We start from the raw sequence: 17,533 nt of genomic DNA, 5'->3' as shown, positions 1-17,533 counted from the left end.
GGACCACCAGGTCTACAACATCAAACCTCCTGGACCACCAGGTCTACAACATCAAACCTCCTGGACCACCAGGTCTACAACATCAAACCTCCTGGACCACCAGGTCTACAACATCAAACCTCCTGGACCACCAGGTCTACAACATCAAACCTCAATTGAACAGTTATGGAAGATTCTGGAGCAGTGCCTGTGACCGCATTTTTTACCACCATCAACAAAAAAACTAATTATGGAATTACACACACACACACACACACACACACACACACACACACACACACACACACACACACAACTCCCAGTTAAACGTTCTGGAACAGTCTGAACTTTCTGTCGTGTGCTACCGGTCCGGCAGATGAACAGATTGGTTGCCTTCTTCAATACAAAACACTTTCCCTCCCTTTGCAGAGTGAGAGAGAGAAAGAGAGGGATATATTCACCTCACTGAGCATACAGCTGCTCACATAATGAAGGACAATGCACTTCACACCCATTAATGACTTCTACCGCACAAAGACGGTAAACTTTTGGAAATTAAGAGGTTGGATAGATAGAGAAAGAAAGAAAGTGAGAATGAGAACACCAATGTAACGAATACGCTACATTTTTTTCTATATTTTTGCTGTTTGATCTGGCTTTGGAATTTAATGTTTGTACTGGCGTTTGGGGTTTTCCTTAGCACAATGTTTATCGTTAAGCTTTTATCTGCCCCACCACGCACCTGTCTGGTACAGGTACTCCCTTCACACTCCTCCCTGTCTCCCCCTGTCTGGTACAGGTACTCTCATCACACTCCTCCCTGTCTCCACCTGTCTGGTACAGGTACTCCTGTCACACTCCTCCCTGTCTCCCTCTCTCCCGAGCTTTCCTCTCCTACTCAGCCTCCCGCCCTGGCCTGTCTCCCCCTATCTGGTACAGGTACCCCCTTCACACTCCCCCCCCTCTCTCCCGAGCTTTCACTCGCCTCGAGCACACACATACATGCACACACACATACATGCACACACACATACATGCACACACACATACATGCACACACCGCAGACATTGGACTGATCCAAATTTTATGTAGGCTAATTAACTTGTGACTCTTATGTGAGCTTTATTCAGAAACACTTAAATTAACTAGCATAGGCCTACTATCTATTTATTTTATCTCAGTCTTTTATAGCCTACTGGATGTTATTTCGTTGTATTTTTCTTGCGCTTTGTGCTATTTGCTGCATGACTCCTGCGCTCTTTTTCTATTTTTTAGGGGGTAGATCATCTTTCATTTTGTGGATAGATTGTAGCTTCCATCGTTGTAATTGTCTGCATAATTTCCAATCCCTCATATATTTTTAGGGTAAATATATAGACTTCCGTTTCAAAGACAGGGGTCACTTAGAAATGTCCTTGTTTTTGTAAGAAAGGCACATTTTTCGAGGTAAGTGAATATTATTAATGCTATTTCTGACTTACCTCAACATGGCGGATATCTTTTTGGGTTGTGTTGGTCTCTGAGCGCCGTACTCAGATTATTGCGTGGTTTGCTTTTTCCGTAAAGTTTTTTTTAAATCTGACACAGCGGTTGCATTAAGGAGAAGTATATCTTTAATTCTGTGAATAACACTTGTATCTTTTATCAATGTTTATTATGAGTATTTCTGTAAAATGATGTGGCTCTGTGCAAATTCACGGGATGTTCTAGGTTTTTGGATATAAATATGAACTTGCTCGAACAAAACATACATGTATTGTGTAACATGTTGTCCCGGGAGTATCATCTGATGAAGAATATCAAAGGTTAGTGATTAATTTAATCTCTATTTCTGCTTTTTGTGACTCCTCTCTTTGGTTGGAAAATGGCTGTATGCTTTCTGTGACTAGTTGCTGACCTAACATAATGATATGTGCTGCTTTCGCCAAAAAGCTTTTTTGAAATCGGGCACTGTGGTTGGATGAACGAGAATTTATCTTTAAAATGGTGTCTAATACTTGTATGTTTGAGAAATTTGAATTTGGCGCCCTGCAATTTCATTGGCTGCTGGCGAGGGGTTCCGATAGTTCCTAGACAGGTTAAATAGTACCCGCAAAACACCAGTCTCAACGGCAACATTGAAGAGGCAGCTCCGGGATCCTGGCCTTCTAGGCAGTTGCAAAGAAAAAGCCATATCTCAGAGTGGCCAATTAAAAGAAAATATTTAGATGGGCAAAAGAACACAGACACAGGACAGAGGAAGATTGGAAAAAAGTGTTATGGACGGACAAATCTAAGTTTGAGGTGTTCGGATTACAAGGAAGAACATTCGTGAGATGCAGAAAAAATGAAAAGATGCTTGAGGAGTGCTTGACGCCATCTGTCAAGCATGGTGGAGGTAATGTGATGGTCTGGGGTGCTTTGATGGTGGCAAAGTGGGATATTTGTACAGGGTAAAATGGATCTTGAAGAAGGCAAGGCTATCACTCCATTTTTGCAACGCCATGCAATACCCTGTGGATGGCGCTTAATTGTAGCCAATTTCCTCCTACAACAGGACAATGACCCAAAGCACAGCTCCAAACAATGCAAGAATGATTGAGGGAAGAAGCAGTCAGCTGGTATTCGGTCTATAATGGAGTGGTTAGCACAGTCACCGGATCTCAACCCCATTGAGCTGTTGTGGGAGCAGCTTGACCGTATGGCACTTAAGAAGTGCCAATCAAGCCAATCCAACTTGTGGAAAGTGCTTCAGGAAGCATGGGGTGAAATCTCTTCAGATTATCTCAACAAATTGACAACTAGAAAGCCAAAGGTCTGCAAGGCTGCAATTGCAAGATTCTTTGTCGAAAGCAAAGTTTGAAGGACACAATTATTATTTGAATTAAAAATCATTATTTATAACCTTGTCAACGTCTTGACTATATTTCCTATTCATTTTGCAACTCATTTCATGTATGTTTTCATGGAAAACAAGAACATTTCTAAGTGACCTGACCTTTTGAACGGTAGTGTATACAAATCTTTAAAAAAAAATATGTTCCTTACTTATTTCCCACAAACCCTACCACCCCTTCCCTAATTGGAGTGAACTAATGAACAACAACACTTGGGCTTCTACTTCCAGCTTATACATACCATATACATTTTACGGACACAATCTATTTTACAATAGTTCTATTTTGTTTGTCTCAACGTCCTGCCCTTCCTCTAACCTCCACCACCATCTATTTCAGATGTCCATCCAGTTTGATTTCTATTTGCCATATATTTTTAACTGTGCTATTTCACAAAAGTTCTGAACCTATATACATTTTACATCCTGCACTCTTTGTTGACTATGAACTTGCTCGTTTGCCCGACCATGTGACAGGCAATGTTTGTTCCCACAATCGTGACTCTGACTTTCTATCGGTTACACGGATTATTGGCCTCCCATCCTATTGTACCCCCTCTTGCCGGTTTGGTATACATGTTACCCGATGAAATTGCTGTACAATATGATCTTGTTGCCATCTGATGCACAGTCAAATGTCATGAAACATCAACACTGCAGAGCTCTCGCTGTCCTCTGCCCTGTCCTGATTGTATTGCGGCTGATGAGATCTGGAAATTTGTAAGCCCCAATTCTGACTTGTGCTCTGATATCTGCTTCACTGATTTCCTCTCGTAAAAGCCTGGGTTTTCAGCACATTAACACTAGAAGCTTATTACCTAAAATGTATCAATTGAAAGTGTGGGTTCACAGCTCCAATCCAGATGTGTTGGTCATTACTGAGACGTGGTTCAGAAAGAGTGTTTTGAAAACAGATGTTAACCTTTCTGGTTATGATCTTTTTCGGTAAGACTTACCAAGGAACAACTTCAATACTCAGTTGTCTCCAACAAGTCTGTCCCCAAACAATTTGATTTGCTGGTTTTAAGTATTAAGCTTTCAAATAACTCTTTGTTGACTGTTCCTGGATGCTATCGTCTACCATCAGCACTGACCTGTACCCTACCTGCTCTCTCCTGGTGTTTTCTGTAATGAACTTAGTTATCACGGTTTTACAGCCTGTGTTCATAATGGCTGCTCAGTTAAACAACCTGTCTTGATTCGTCATAGACGTGTCTGAAACACTTCTTTCATGACATGGCCAATCAGCTTGATCTGCTCTGTCGAAGATGCTTAGTCCTTCTTTTATCTTTTCAGTGGTATTGTTAACAAGCATGCCCCAATAAAGATATTTTAAAAACAGCTTCAGCTCCTGGTTCGACCGTAATCTGGCAGAGTTACTAAACCTCGGGAACAACATTTGGCGAAAAGCTTGGCACACAAGTACTCAGGCTGACTGGCTGTCGTTCAGGCAAAAAAAAAATTAAGTGCACTCAGGGTATCCGGAAGGCCAAAGTTAGTTACTTTAAGGAGCAGTTCTCTTTCTGTGGGTCTAACCCCAAGAAGTTCTGGAAAACGGTTAAAGACCTGGAGAATAAACCCTCCTCCTCACAGTTGCCCATGTCCCTTAATGTTGATGTGGTTGTTACTGACAGGGAGCATATGGCTGAGCTCTTTAATCACCACTTCATTTAGTCAGAATTCCTATTTTCCTCCTTGCCCGTCCAACACTTCCTCATCTCCCGGCTCCTTCTAATACAACTAGCCCTGATGTTCCTCCCATTTTCCCCTCTGCCCCACGACACAGCTTCTACCTACAGGCACTCACTGAGTCTGAGGTGCTAAAGGAGTACGTTAAAATTGACCCCCCAAAAAATCTGGGTCAGATAGGGCTGTTATGATGACCATATTACTTCCACACCAGCAGTCACGAGTCAAGTAGGCAGTCGAATTCCACATGGCTTCTCCGAGCGCTGATGCTGCTGATGGTCATTAGTAACCTACCAAACTTGCTAACTGCCTGGTACTCAGCACTCTATTGTCCCTCGAATCACTCTGACATAAATGCAAATGTAATCAAAAATCTAATCAAGCACTTCATGAGAGCCCATGAGCTCATGTTGTGCAACATTTCTATAGTCTATGCAATTTCAGGAGAAAACAGAGGAGGATCCCATCACCTTTCTGTAGGCTAGACATACTATATTTATTTCTCAACTTTCCTAATATTAAGCACATTGATTCTCATTACAACAGGAGTATCGCCTACCTGCAAGAATAGTGTGATAGGTGACAATGTCAGCCTATCACCTGTGAATTATTACATTTACATTTAAGTCATTTAGCAGACGCTCTTATCCAGAGCGACTTACAAATTGATTATATATTATCACTTGTGAATGATGCCTAACTTTAAACATCAGCTATCTGGGCAGCTAACCGATCGCTGCAGCTGTACATAGCCCATCTGTAAATAGCCCAACCAATCTACCTACCTCATCCCCATATTGTTTTTATTTACTTTCTGCACTTTTGCACACCAGTATTCCTACTTGCACATCATCATCTGCTATGTATCACTCCAGTGTTATTTTGCTAAACTGTAATTACTTCACTACTATGGCCTATTTATCACCTTACCACCTTAATGCCATTTGCACACACTGTATATAGACTCTTTTTTTCTATTGAGTTATTGACTGCACGCTTGTTTATTCCATGTCCAACTCTGTGTTGTTGTTTGTGTCGCACTACTTTGCTTTATCTTGGCCAGGTCGCAGTTGTAAATGAGAACTTGTTCTCAACTGGCTTACCTGGTTAAATAAAGGTGAAATAAATTTAAAAAAATAAAAATTCCCAGCGTAAGGCAAGAACCAATGCCTTTTTTTTGCGACTTTTTCTAATTATAGTCGCACACCTCATATAGCCAAGCCCATAGTCCTATATGTTTTAATAAGGTTAGTATCACACCTCATGTAGCCTAGCCCATAGTCCTGTAAGGTTAGTATCACACCTCATGTAGCCTAGCCCATAGGCCTATATGTTTTAATAAGGTTAGTATCACACCTCATGTAACCTAGCCCATTGGCCTATAAGTATCACACCTCATGTAGTAGCCCATAGTATGTAAGGTTAGTATCACACCTCATGTAGCCTAGCCCATATATATGTTTTAACATCCTCATGTAGCCTAGCCCATAGTCATGTAAGGTTAGTATCATCACCTCATGTAGCCTAGCCCATAGGCCTATATGTTTTAATAAGGTTAGTATCACACCTCATGTAACCTAGCCCATTGGCCTATATGTTTTGCTATGGATTGCATCGCAACTAAAGTGGCCAAATAACTTTTAAAATTAAACACATTAATCTGCTTTACAAGGGGTATAGAGCCTAACTGGTTACATAAGCAGTGTGTGTTTCAGGTTTGGGGAAGATAATTTTCACCATATAAAATGCACCTTTATAATAAAAGCATTACAAGCATAATCACATTGATGGTCACTTTGATCATGTTGTTTTCCTGCTAATGGAACATTCACACTTATAGCCTGCTACCATGTGCACATTGCTGCACTTAAAATGTCAAGAAATAGCCTAATAGTTTATAAACATGTTAAGCTAAATGTTCTGATCTGCTATGTCATCCTTATTGTGTAAATTATTTGGGGGATGCTTGTGGTTGTATTAATTTGGGATCTATCGTATCCCACAACTGTCCCAGACTATGTCTGGAAATTTTATTTCTCGCACAGAATAGGTCAACGTTTGTACTATGTGTGATAGTAGATTGACATAGGATAGTGCTTTTGCTGTTTGTTAGGCCTACTCCTCTTGTTGGCCGACAAAAAGTAACTGTTGACAGTTCTTCCAATATCTTCAATATACACTTCGGAATTGGATAAGGATGCGCGCAGTTGCATCCCCGATGTGTCTGTCTTCACTTGTAGCCTGTGAGAAAGTCACGTGATGGAGAGCCATGCGAGTTAGAGATGCTTTGTAGCACGCAGCACACAGGGAGAAGGGAATTATAATTATTATATTCAGCCCAAGGGCACAATGGCCATTGGCTGAAAAAGGCATGGAATCATTTAGGGGACATTATGGCCACACAAAGGGCATGGCGTTGGGATATTTGAGGCATTATCAAGTGCTTGTCAAATTGTGAATGAGAGACTGATGTGTGTACAGCCTGCACATAAAACAAAGCAGAGCCCATGCAACTTTTTTATATCATCATTAGTTGCATCATACAGCCTTAGAATGTATTAAAAATCAAAACATATAGCCCATCGTTTAAATAACTTCTTATGGCTGGGGGCAGTATTGAGTAGCTTGGATGAATAAGGTGCCCAGAGTAAATTTGGATAGAAAAACCACAGGACGGTAGAGCTCCAGGAAGTGGGTTGGACTGAAAACCCATAGGACAGTAGAGCTCCAGGAAGTGGGTTGGACTGAAAACCCACAGGACGGTAGAGCTCCAGGAAGTGGGTTGGACTGAAAACCCACAGGACGGTAGAGCTCCAGGAAGAGGGTTGGACTGAAAACCCACAGGACGGTAGAGCTCCAGGAAGAGGGTTGGACTGAAAACCCACAGGACGGTAGAGCTCCAGGAAGAGGGTTGGACTGAAAACCCACAGGACGGTAGAGCTCCAGGAAGAGGGTTGGACTGAAAACCCACAGGACGGTAGAGCTCCAGGAAGAGGGTTGGACTGAAAACCCACAGGACGGTAGAGCTCCAGGAAGAGGGTTGGACTGAAAACCCACAGGACGGTAGAGCTCCAGGAAGAGGGTTGGACTGAAAACCCACAGGACGGTAGAGCTCCAGGAAGAGGGTTGGACTGAAAACCCACAGGACGGTTGGAGAGCCCACGGGAAGAGGGGTTGGACTGAAAACCCACAGGACGGTAGAGCTCCAGGAAGAGGGTTGGACTGAAAACCCACAGGATGGTAGAGCTCCAGGAAGAGGGTTGGACTGAAAACCCATAGGACAGTAGACTCTTTCCTTTTTAAGGTTGCAGCTCCTATTATCGCTGAGCCTGCCTCTGCTCTCTGGGGAGTTTCCCAGTGCTTGGCAGGCAGCCACGGCACATCCTTTATTTCAAGTGGGAGTTCAAGCTGATCCTAACTGTTGTAGGTCAATTTCTATCTTGCCCTGTTATAAAGCATGTTGGAAAACACTGACAATAATCAACTGACTGGCTTTCTTGATGTCTATAGTATTCTCTCTGGTATGCAATCTGGTTTCTGCTCAAGTTATGGATGTGTCTATGCAACCTTAAAGGTCCGAAATGATGTCACCATTACACTTTATTCTAAGCAATGTTGTGCTGCTATTTGTATTGACTTGGCCTAAGTCTTTGATACGGTAGACCATGCCATTCCTGTGGGTCTGCTAAGGATTCTTGGTGTCTCTGAATGATTTTTGGGCAAGGTTTGCTAACTACCTCATTCAAAGAGTGCAATGTGTAAATTCAGAACATCTGCTGTCTCAGCCACTGCCTGTCACCAAGTGAGTACCCCAAGGCTCGATTCTAGCGCCCAAAATTTTCTCAATTTACATCAACGACATAGCTCAGGCAGTAGGAAGCAATCATCCATTAATATGCAGATAATAGTCTTACACATAGCTGGCCCCTCCCCTGATTTTGTGTTAAACGCAAAGCTTTCTTAGTGCCCAACAAGCTTTTATCTGCCCCTAACCTTGGTCTGAACACCTCCAAAACAAAGGTAACATGGTTTGGTAAGAAGAATTGCCCCCACCGGTGTGATTACTACCTCTGAGGGTTTAGAGCTTGAGGTAGTCACCTCATACAAGTGTTTGGGAGTATGGGTAAACTGTCTTTCTCTCAGCACAAACAGTGCATTTGGGAAGTATTCAGACCCCTTGACTTTTTCCACATTTTGTTACGTTACAGCCTTATTCTAAAATGGATAAAATACATGTTTGTCTTCATCAATCTACACACACTACCCCATAATGACAAATCAAAAGGTGTTTTTAGACATTTTTGCAAAACATTTTTTTTAAACTAAAAAAACAGAAATGTACATAATAATTCAGACCCTTTTCTAAGACACTCGAAATTGAGCTCAGGTGCATCCTGTTTCCATTGATCATCCTGGAGATGGTTCTACAACTTGATTGGAGTCCACCTGTGGTAAATTAAATTGATTGGACATGATTTGGAAAGGCAAACATCTGTCTATACAGTGGGGGAAAAAAGTATTTAGTCAGCCACCAATTGTGCAAGTTCGCCCACATAAAAAGATGAGAGAGGCCTGTAATTTTCATCATAGGTACACTTCAACTATGACAGACGAAATGAGAAAAAAATCCAGAAAATCACATTGTAGGATTTTTAATGAATTTATTTGCAAATTATGGTGCAAAATAAGTATTTGGTCAATAACAAAAGTTTATCTCAGTACTTTGTTATATACCCTTTGTTGGCAATGACAGAGGTCAAACTTTTTCTGTAAGTCTTCACAAGGTTCACACACTGTTGCTGGTATTTTGGCCCATTCCATGCCAAGACAACGCAGGAGTGGCTTCGGGTTCAAGTCTCCCCATCCAACCTGACAGCGCTTGAGACGATCTACAGAGAAGAATGGGAGAAACTCCCTAAATACAGGTGTGCCAGGCTTATAGCGTTAAAACACGGGGCTGTAATCACTGCCAAAGGTGCTTCAACAAAGTACTGAGTAAATGGTCTGAATACTTACGTAAATGTGATATCAGTTTTTTGTAATTAATACATTAGCAAAAATGTCTAAAATCTGTTTTCCGAAAGTACTGTATCCAAGTTGCAGGTTAATGTTGTCTCTAGACTTGGTTTCCTCAATCATAATCACTCCTAATCCCAGCTGCCAAATTTACACCTGATTCAGATGACCATCCTACCCATGCTAGATTACAGACACGTAATTTATAGATTGGCAGGTAAGGGTGCTCTCGAGCGGCTAGATGTTCTTTACCATTCGGCCATCAGATTTGTCACCAAAGGTCATTTTAGGACACATCACTGCACTCTATACTCCTCTGTAAACTGGACATCTCTGTCTACCTGTCGAAAGACCCACTGGTTGATGCTTATTTATAAAACCGTCTTAGGCCTCACTCCCCCCTATCTGAGATATCTACTGCAGCCCCCATCCTCCACATACAACACCTGTTCTGCCAGTCACAGTCTGTTAAAGGTCCCCATAGCACACACATCCCTGGGTCACTCCTCTTTTCAGTTCACTGCGGCTAGCAACTGGAATGAGCTTCAAAAAACACTCAAACTGGACAGTTTTATCTCCATCTCTTCATTCAAGACTCAATCATGGACACTCTTACTGACAGTTGTGGCTGTTTCACGTGATGTATTGCTGCCTCTACCTTTTTGTCCTTCCTGCCAACAATGTTTGTACCATGTTGTGCTGCTACCATGTTGTTGGCATGTTGTGCTGCTACCATGTTGTGTTGTCATGTTGTGCTGCTACCATGTTGTTGGCATGTTGTGCTGCTACCATGCTGTGTTGTCATGTTGTGCTGCTACCATGCTGTGTTGTCATGTTGTGCTGCTACCATGCTGTGTTGTCATGTTGTGCTGCTACCATGCTGTGTTGTCATGTTGTGTTGCTACCATGCTGTGTTGTCATGTTGTGTTGCTACCATGCTGTGTTGTCATGTTGTGCTGCTACCAAGTTGGGTTGTCATGTTGTTTGTTGCTACCATGTTGTGTTGTCATGTTGTGTTGTCAGATTGTGTTGCTACCATGTTGTGTTGTTGTCTTAGATCTCTCTTTATGTAATGTTCTGGTGTCTCTTACTGTCTCCTACTTTATTTTGTTTTATCCCAGCCCCCGTTCCCGCAGGAGATCTTTTGCGTCTTGGAAGGCCTACATTGGAAATACGAATTTGCTCTTGACTTACCTAGTTAAATAAAGGTTATATCAAAATCAAATCAAAAGAGGAGCGATTCAGCTCAGAACCCAAGTGCCCAGTGTGTGTGTGTGTGTGTGTGTGTGTGTGTGTGTGTGTGTGTGTGTGTGTGTGTGTGTGTGTGTGTGTGTGTGTGTGTGTGTGTGTGTGTGTGTGTGTGTGTGTGTGTGTGTGTGTGTGTGTGAGAAACTGGACTTTGAGTTGATGGACACTTTTGAGGTTCGACAAGGAGCTTTGTCGGTGTTGCCAAATTTGTTCTTGCTGTTGGTACTTAAATAATACACTAAGAATATTATTTGAAATTGGTTAACCAGAGGTATCTTAACAAAATAAAATGCTCCTGGGTACACATCTATGCACAGATGGACATTCCAAACATTACCCCCACCCTCTTTCTCTTCTCCATCCCAAAGTCAAAATACTGCCCATGCAAACCCCTCCCTTACGCCCCGCCACAGCTATCGATTAAACCAAGACAGGAGTGTGAGAAACGGAGAATGGGAGAATTCACATTTCTCCCTGGTTTTATCACCACCCCAAACACCATCCATCTCTTTCCTTCTGTTTCCACGCCTGTATTTGCAGATGCATTGGTTTGTTTTATATTTGATTAATCTCCAACGTATGTTAGGCTACTTAAAAAAAAACAGTATTCATTGTAGAACAATATCAAACGGGTATACTGCTATGTGTGAATCTGCTATTGTTTACATTTGGTCTCTCTCTATATATATGCCTCACGCGCCGTTAACGGTAAGCTAAATGTGGGTCAGTCGGTATACTGAACTCGAGCCAAATCCACACGCGCAAAATAGTCTAGGGTGAGCGAGCTCAGCACCGTCAGAATTTAACGGCTTCCCCCATGGCCACGGTTCCTAATGTAATCTACATTACTGTCTATAAACCTATTTTTTATTTTACCTTTATTAAACTAGGTAAGTCAGTTAGGAAGAAATTCTTATTTACAATTTATTCTATTATCAACTTAGCGTTTATAACGAGTCTCTTTCATCTTTAAACTACTCCATATAGCCGCTTCAACTGCGTAAAAATAGGATTCATGCACGATCTGCAACTGCATAACGGTACGCATTGAAAACACCCTGGCTCATATTGGTCCTCTGCCAGGCTAGAGCATCTCATCTCCCGCTCTTCACTGTATGACAAGATGGAAGAGGATGAGGGAGGGAAACTAAAACACGGTAAAGCGGGATGACTTTGCACTTACCAAAATACAATCCAAGGTAACGTCAACAACAGCACTTATATCCACGTCTTCCTTTGGCAGCTTTCAGCAGTCCGCAGTGTGCTCAGAACGGAGCTACTCTCTCACCGTTCCCTGCAGGTGGTCAGGGGGTGGACTGACCATTCGCTGGATGCTGACCGGGAGAGGGAGAGGCATAGGCGGGGAGAGGAGGAAGCGGCGAAGCGGTGTTAGACTACAAAGCAATAGACTGGAGCGATGCACAGCAACGGGAGGCAAGAGCGCTGGAGAGGCAGGCTAAGCAGCTCGCCCGGTCTGTAGCTAATACACAGGCACGCACGCACGCGCACGCACACGCACACACACACACACACACACACACAGGCATCCAGGTTGAGAGGCTCACATGTAGAAAGAGCTCCATCTACAGGATTTGAGAGAAGCATCGCTTCCAGAACTACAAACAATTGATAGAAATAGGAACATTATTATTGTGTAAAATGCAGAAAGTTAAAGTGCACGATGTTAAAAAAGGAAATTAAAGAGGACTTGCCTCGTTAATAAATAAAGGTTAAATAAATAAATATTTATTTGTATCATTAATTGTAGACCTGGGGCTTGATTGAAACGTGGGTTATAGTAACTGTAAATGATCACACTTTAAATCAAGCTGATCATTCATGGAGATTGACCCACAGTCATAACCTTGCACACACACACACACACACACACACACACACACACACACACACACACACACACACACACACACACACAGGACTCCCGAGTCCCAACTCCAGTTGCCAATGTCTTTCAATAAAGTGTTCCAGATGTTGTAGTATTAGGTTAGCAGTAGGTCACAAGGTCATGTTCTCGCTCATGGTCAAAGTAGAGACATTTAGAGACATTTAGAGACAAGTAGAGACATTTTTTTTCTGTCTGTCTGTCTGTCTGTCTGTCTGTCTGTCTGTCTGTCTGTCTGTCTGTCTTTCTTTCTTTCTTTCTTTCTAACAGGTAATGATTCCGAATCATCTGCACAGCTCAACAAAATCATTTGTCTGCTGAGCTAAAGCCTAGTCCCAAGATCAGGGAACTAACATGAATCTAAAGAGGGGTATCCTATGAAGCAAGCTAGATCTGCTCAGAGTTTTCTAAATCTAGCCAGCTTCAGTTAGCTTCCCATTCCAGCTCAGGCTTCATCCATACTACAACAGTGGATATTACTCATCCGCCTGCCGCTAACTGTAGCAGGCTTGTAACTGCGCGTGCATGTAGCACATGGTTAGTCCAACGTCAAACTCTTCATTGAGACAATGCTGAAACATAAATCCATTGCCAAGTCAGTGCCACTTTTTCATTGGTGCCGAAATCAAAACGAAAGAAAAGTTATCTGGCAAATTCAGCAGGTTAATGTGTGAAAAATACTTTTAGAAGTGCCATCTTTATTGTAGTACTTTATTGTAGTACTTTGGTGTAGTTGCCAATGCACGAGCACATTTCTTCCCCACCCCTATCAGTAAAATAATTGTATTAAGTCATACAAAAGTAAAATGTGAGTGAAGTTTGAAATGCATTGTCATTACAAAATGTGCAACGTGATAGGTATTTTTGAACACACAAAAACATTTGCTTAATAAAATATTTAATCAGTTGCCTTCCTGAAATGGATTGGATGATGAAGCAATCTTTCCTAGAGGAATCCGACTTCAATGGTCCACAACTCGTGGCTCAGATACTTCATTCCGAATAAAATGTGCTTCGCCCTGAGATAGTCTTCTCTGGAGCAGGTTAGATCTGAAGGATTCGTTGACATATAAATGTACCTGGCTAAAAGGTGAGCCACATTCATGGTACCAGTTATCTCGAATTGAACTCAAAAGAGTTAACCAAAGTTATCTCGCTAACTCCTCAAACAACATTTGTAGTATGGGGCTGTGGTCGCAGACAAGGCTGCAGTAGCGGTGCCTGGGTAAAATCCCAGGGGACGCCAGGCCAGGGACAAAAAGCCATATTACAACCTGTGTGTTGTGATAATTGCCTTGTTTCCTCTTTAACCTGGTAGTTCATGTGCCTTGCGACTGTGATATATAGGCCTAAGGCTGAGACAGTAAGAAGACACAGTGGCAGAACAAATTCAACCACACCTTTGTTTCATCACAAAACCGGACAGCGACCTCTGTCTGATGAAGTCCACAAAGCATATTCTATGTAACAGACAGTTACGTGACCTACAGCATGGTCAAGAAGTTAATGTTTCCAACATTTACAGACTACTAAACAACTATTGATTTAGAACCACGGAGAGTTGTCGCAAGAAAACAGGAGCTGCCCTCACTATTCGAGCACCATTTCAACATCATCAAATCAACTATGCTTAGTCTAATACAGTGACAACTAAAAGATACCAAGAACAAGTTTAGTCTAATCCACGTAAGCTAAATATGGTGACTGTCCAGGGTCCTGATTTCTGTGTGTGTGTGTGTGTGTGTGTGTGTGTGTGTGTGTGTGTGTGTGTGTGTGTGTGTGTGTGTGTGTGTGTGTGTGTGTGTGTGTGTGTGTGTGTGTGTGTGTGTGTGTGTGTGTGTGTGTGTGTGTGTGTGCATGCATGCGTGCATGTAGAAAAAACATATTGACTCACCCTTCTTGTAGAGAAACACCAATGCCATCCTCCTCTCTCATGTTGACAAAATGGTCTATGACTCTGTCATACAGTACACACTTAAATGTTTTGTTGTCCTAGGCTACCTGGCTAAAATGATTGCTCGCTAGCTTAACTTCCTTTCATAGTCAAGGTTAGCTAGTGTTAGGTTCTAATTCTCAGAGTAAAAAACTCACCGGACATTATGATCAATCAATCAATCAATCAATCAATCAATCAAATGTATTTATAAAGCCCTTCTTACATCAGCTGATGTCACAAAGTGCTGTACAGAAACCCAGCCTAAAGCCCCAAACAGCAAGCAATGCAGGTGTAGAAGTGCGGTGGTTAGGAAAAACTCACCAGAAAGGCTGGAACCTAGGAAAAACCTAGAGAGGAACCAGGCTCTGAGAGATGGCCAGTCCTCTTCTGGCTGTGCCGGGTGGAGATTATAAGAGAACGTGGCCAAGATGTTCAAATGTTCATAGATGAACAGCAGGGTCAGATAATAATAATCACAGTGGTTGTTGCGGGTGCAACAGGTCAGCACCTCAAGATTAGATGTCAGTTGGCTTTTCATAGCCGATCATTCAGAGTATCTCTACCGCACCTGCTGTCTCTAGAAAGTTTAAAACAGCAGGTCTGGGACAAGGTAGCACGTCCGGTGAACAGGAAATGGTTCCATAGCCGCAGGCAGAACAGTTGAAACTGGAGCAACAGCACAACCAGGTGGACTGTGGACAGCAAGGAGTCATCAGGCCAGGTAGTCCTGAAGCATGGTCCTATGGCTCAGGTCCTCCGAGAGAAAGAGAGAGAAAGAGAAACAGAGAGAGAAAAAGACAGAGAGAATTAGAGAGAGCAGACTTAAATTCACACAGGACACTGGATAAGACAGGAGAAATACTCCAAATATAAGACTGACCCTATCTCCCGACACATAAACTATTGCAGCATAAATACTGGAGGCTGAGACAGGAGGGGTCGGGAGACACTGTGGCCCTGTCCAACGATACCCCTGGACGGGGCCAAACAGAAGGATATAACCCCACCCACGTTGCCAAAGCACAGTCCCCACACCACTAGAGGGATCTCTTCAACCACCAACTTACTATGGAGCTCACGAACATCTCCCCCACGGCACGAACCCAGGGGGGCGCCAGCCCAGACAGGAAGATCCCGTCAGTGACTCAACCCACTTAACTGACGTACCCCTCCTAGGGACAGCATGGAAGAGGACCAGTAAGCCAGTGACTCAGCCCACTCCTAGGGACAAGTAAGCCAGTGACTCACCCACTCCGTACCCCTCCCTCCTAGGGACGGCATGGAAGAGGACCAGTAAGCCAGTGACTCAACCCACTCAAGTGACGTACCCCTCCTAGGGACAGCATGGAAGAGGACCAGTAAGCCAGTGACTCAACCCACTCAAGTGACGCACCCCTCCTAGGGACAGCATGGAAGAGGACCAGTAAGCCAGTGACTCAACCCACTCAAGTGACGTACCCCTCCTAGGGACAGCATGGAAGAGGACCAGTAAGCCAGTGACTCAACCCACTGGAAGAGGACCAGTAAAGTGACGTGACTCAACCCACTCAAGTGACGTACCCCTCCTAGGGACAGCATGGAAGAGGACCAGTAAGCCAGTGACTCAGCCCCCGTAATAGGGTTTGAGGCAGAGAATCCCAGTGGAGAGAGGGTGAACCGGAGAGGCAGAGACAGCAAGGGCGGTTCGTTGCTCCAGTGCCTTTCCATTCACCTTCATACTCCTGGGCCAGACTACACTCAATCATAGGACCTACAAAAGAGATGAGTCTTCAATCAAGACTTAGAGGTGGAAACTGAGTCTGCATCTCTCACATGGATAGGCAGACCATTCCATAAAAATGGAGCTCTATAGGAGAAAGTCCTGCCTCCAGCTGTTTGCTGAGAAATTCTAGGGACAGTAATGAGGCCTGTGTCTTGTGACTGTAGCGTACGTGTAGGTATGTACGGCAGGAACAAATCTGAAAGATAGGTAGGAGCAGGCCCATACATTTTTCTGCATCATTTTTGGATAGAAAGTTTCTGATTTTTTCAATGTTACGTAGATGGAAAAAAGCTGTCCTTGAAACAGTTTTGATATGTTTGTCTAAAGAGCGATCAGGGTCCAGAGTAACGCTGAGGTCCTTCACAAGTTTTTTTTGAGATGACTGTACAGCCATCAAGATTAATTGTCAGATTCAACAAAAGATTTCTTTGTTTCTTGGGACCTAGAACAAGCATCTCTGTATTGTCAGAGTTTAAAAGTAGAACATTTGTCGCCATCCACTTCCTTATTTCTTAAACACAGGCTTCCACGGAGGGCTTCACCGTGTTTCATCGAAATGTATAGCTGTGTATTGTTTCCAATCTCTCCAAAAGATTGTGGTGATCGATGGTATCAAAAGCACCACTATGGTCTAGGAGCACGAGGACAGATGCAGAGCCTCGGTCTGACGCCATTAAAAGGTCATATACCACCTTCACAAGTGCAGACTCAGTGCTATGATGGACTCTAAAACCAGACTGAAGCGTTTTGTATACATTATTTGTCTTCAAGAAGGCAGTGAGGAACATTTTCTACAATTTTTGAGAGGAATGGAAGACACGATAATACGTTTTTATATTTTCTGGGTTAAGGTTTGTCTTTTTCAAGAGAGGCTTTATTACTGCCACTTTTAGTGAGTTTGGTACACATCCGGTGGATAGGGAGCCCTTCATTATGTTCAACATAGGAGGGCCAAGCACAGGAAGTAGCTCTCAGTAGTTTAGTTGGAATAAGGTCCAGTATGCAGCTTGAAGGTTTTGAGGCCATGACTATTTTCAAGAATGTGTCAAGAGATATAGTACTAAATCACTTGAGTGTCTCCCTTGATCCTAGGTCCTGGAGTGTTCCTCAGGACAAGGTGGAGA

At 43.0% G+C, this 17,533-nt stretch overlaps 1 protein-coding gene across 1 annotated transcript in view; it reads right to left on the bottom strand.

Moving 5' to 3' along the window:
• Positions 1 to 12,343, bottom strand: part of LOC135517153 (catenin delta-2-like) — a 586,832-nt gene extending 574,489 nt beyond the window's left edge. Inside the window, exon 1 of the mRNA XM_064941201.1 lies at positions 11,992 to 12,343. The gene's annotated coding sequence lies outside the window, so the exon portion shown is untranslated. The remainder of the gene's footprint in view (positions 1 to 11,991) is intronic.
• Between the last annotated feature and the right edge of the window lie 5,190 nt (positions 12,344 to 17,533).

The sequence above is a fragment of the Oncorhynchus masou genome, chromosome 28, assembly GCF_036934945.1.
Source record: "Oncorhynchus masou masou isolate Uvic2021 chromosome 28, UVic_Omas_1.1, whole genome shotgun sequence".
Lineage (NCBI taxonomy): Eukaryota > Metazoa > Chordata > Actinopteri > Salmoniformes > Salmonidae > Oncorhynchus > Oncorhynchus masou.
Note: the sequence above shows the minus strand (reverse complement) of the source record. Positions and strands in the feature narration are given on the sequence as shown.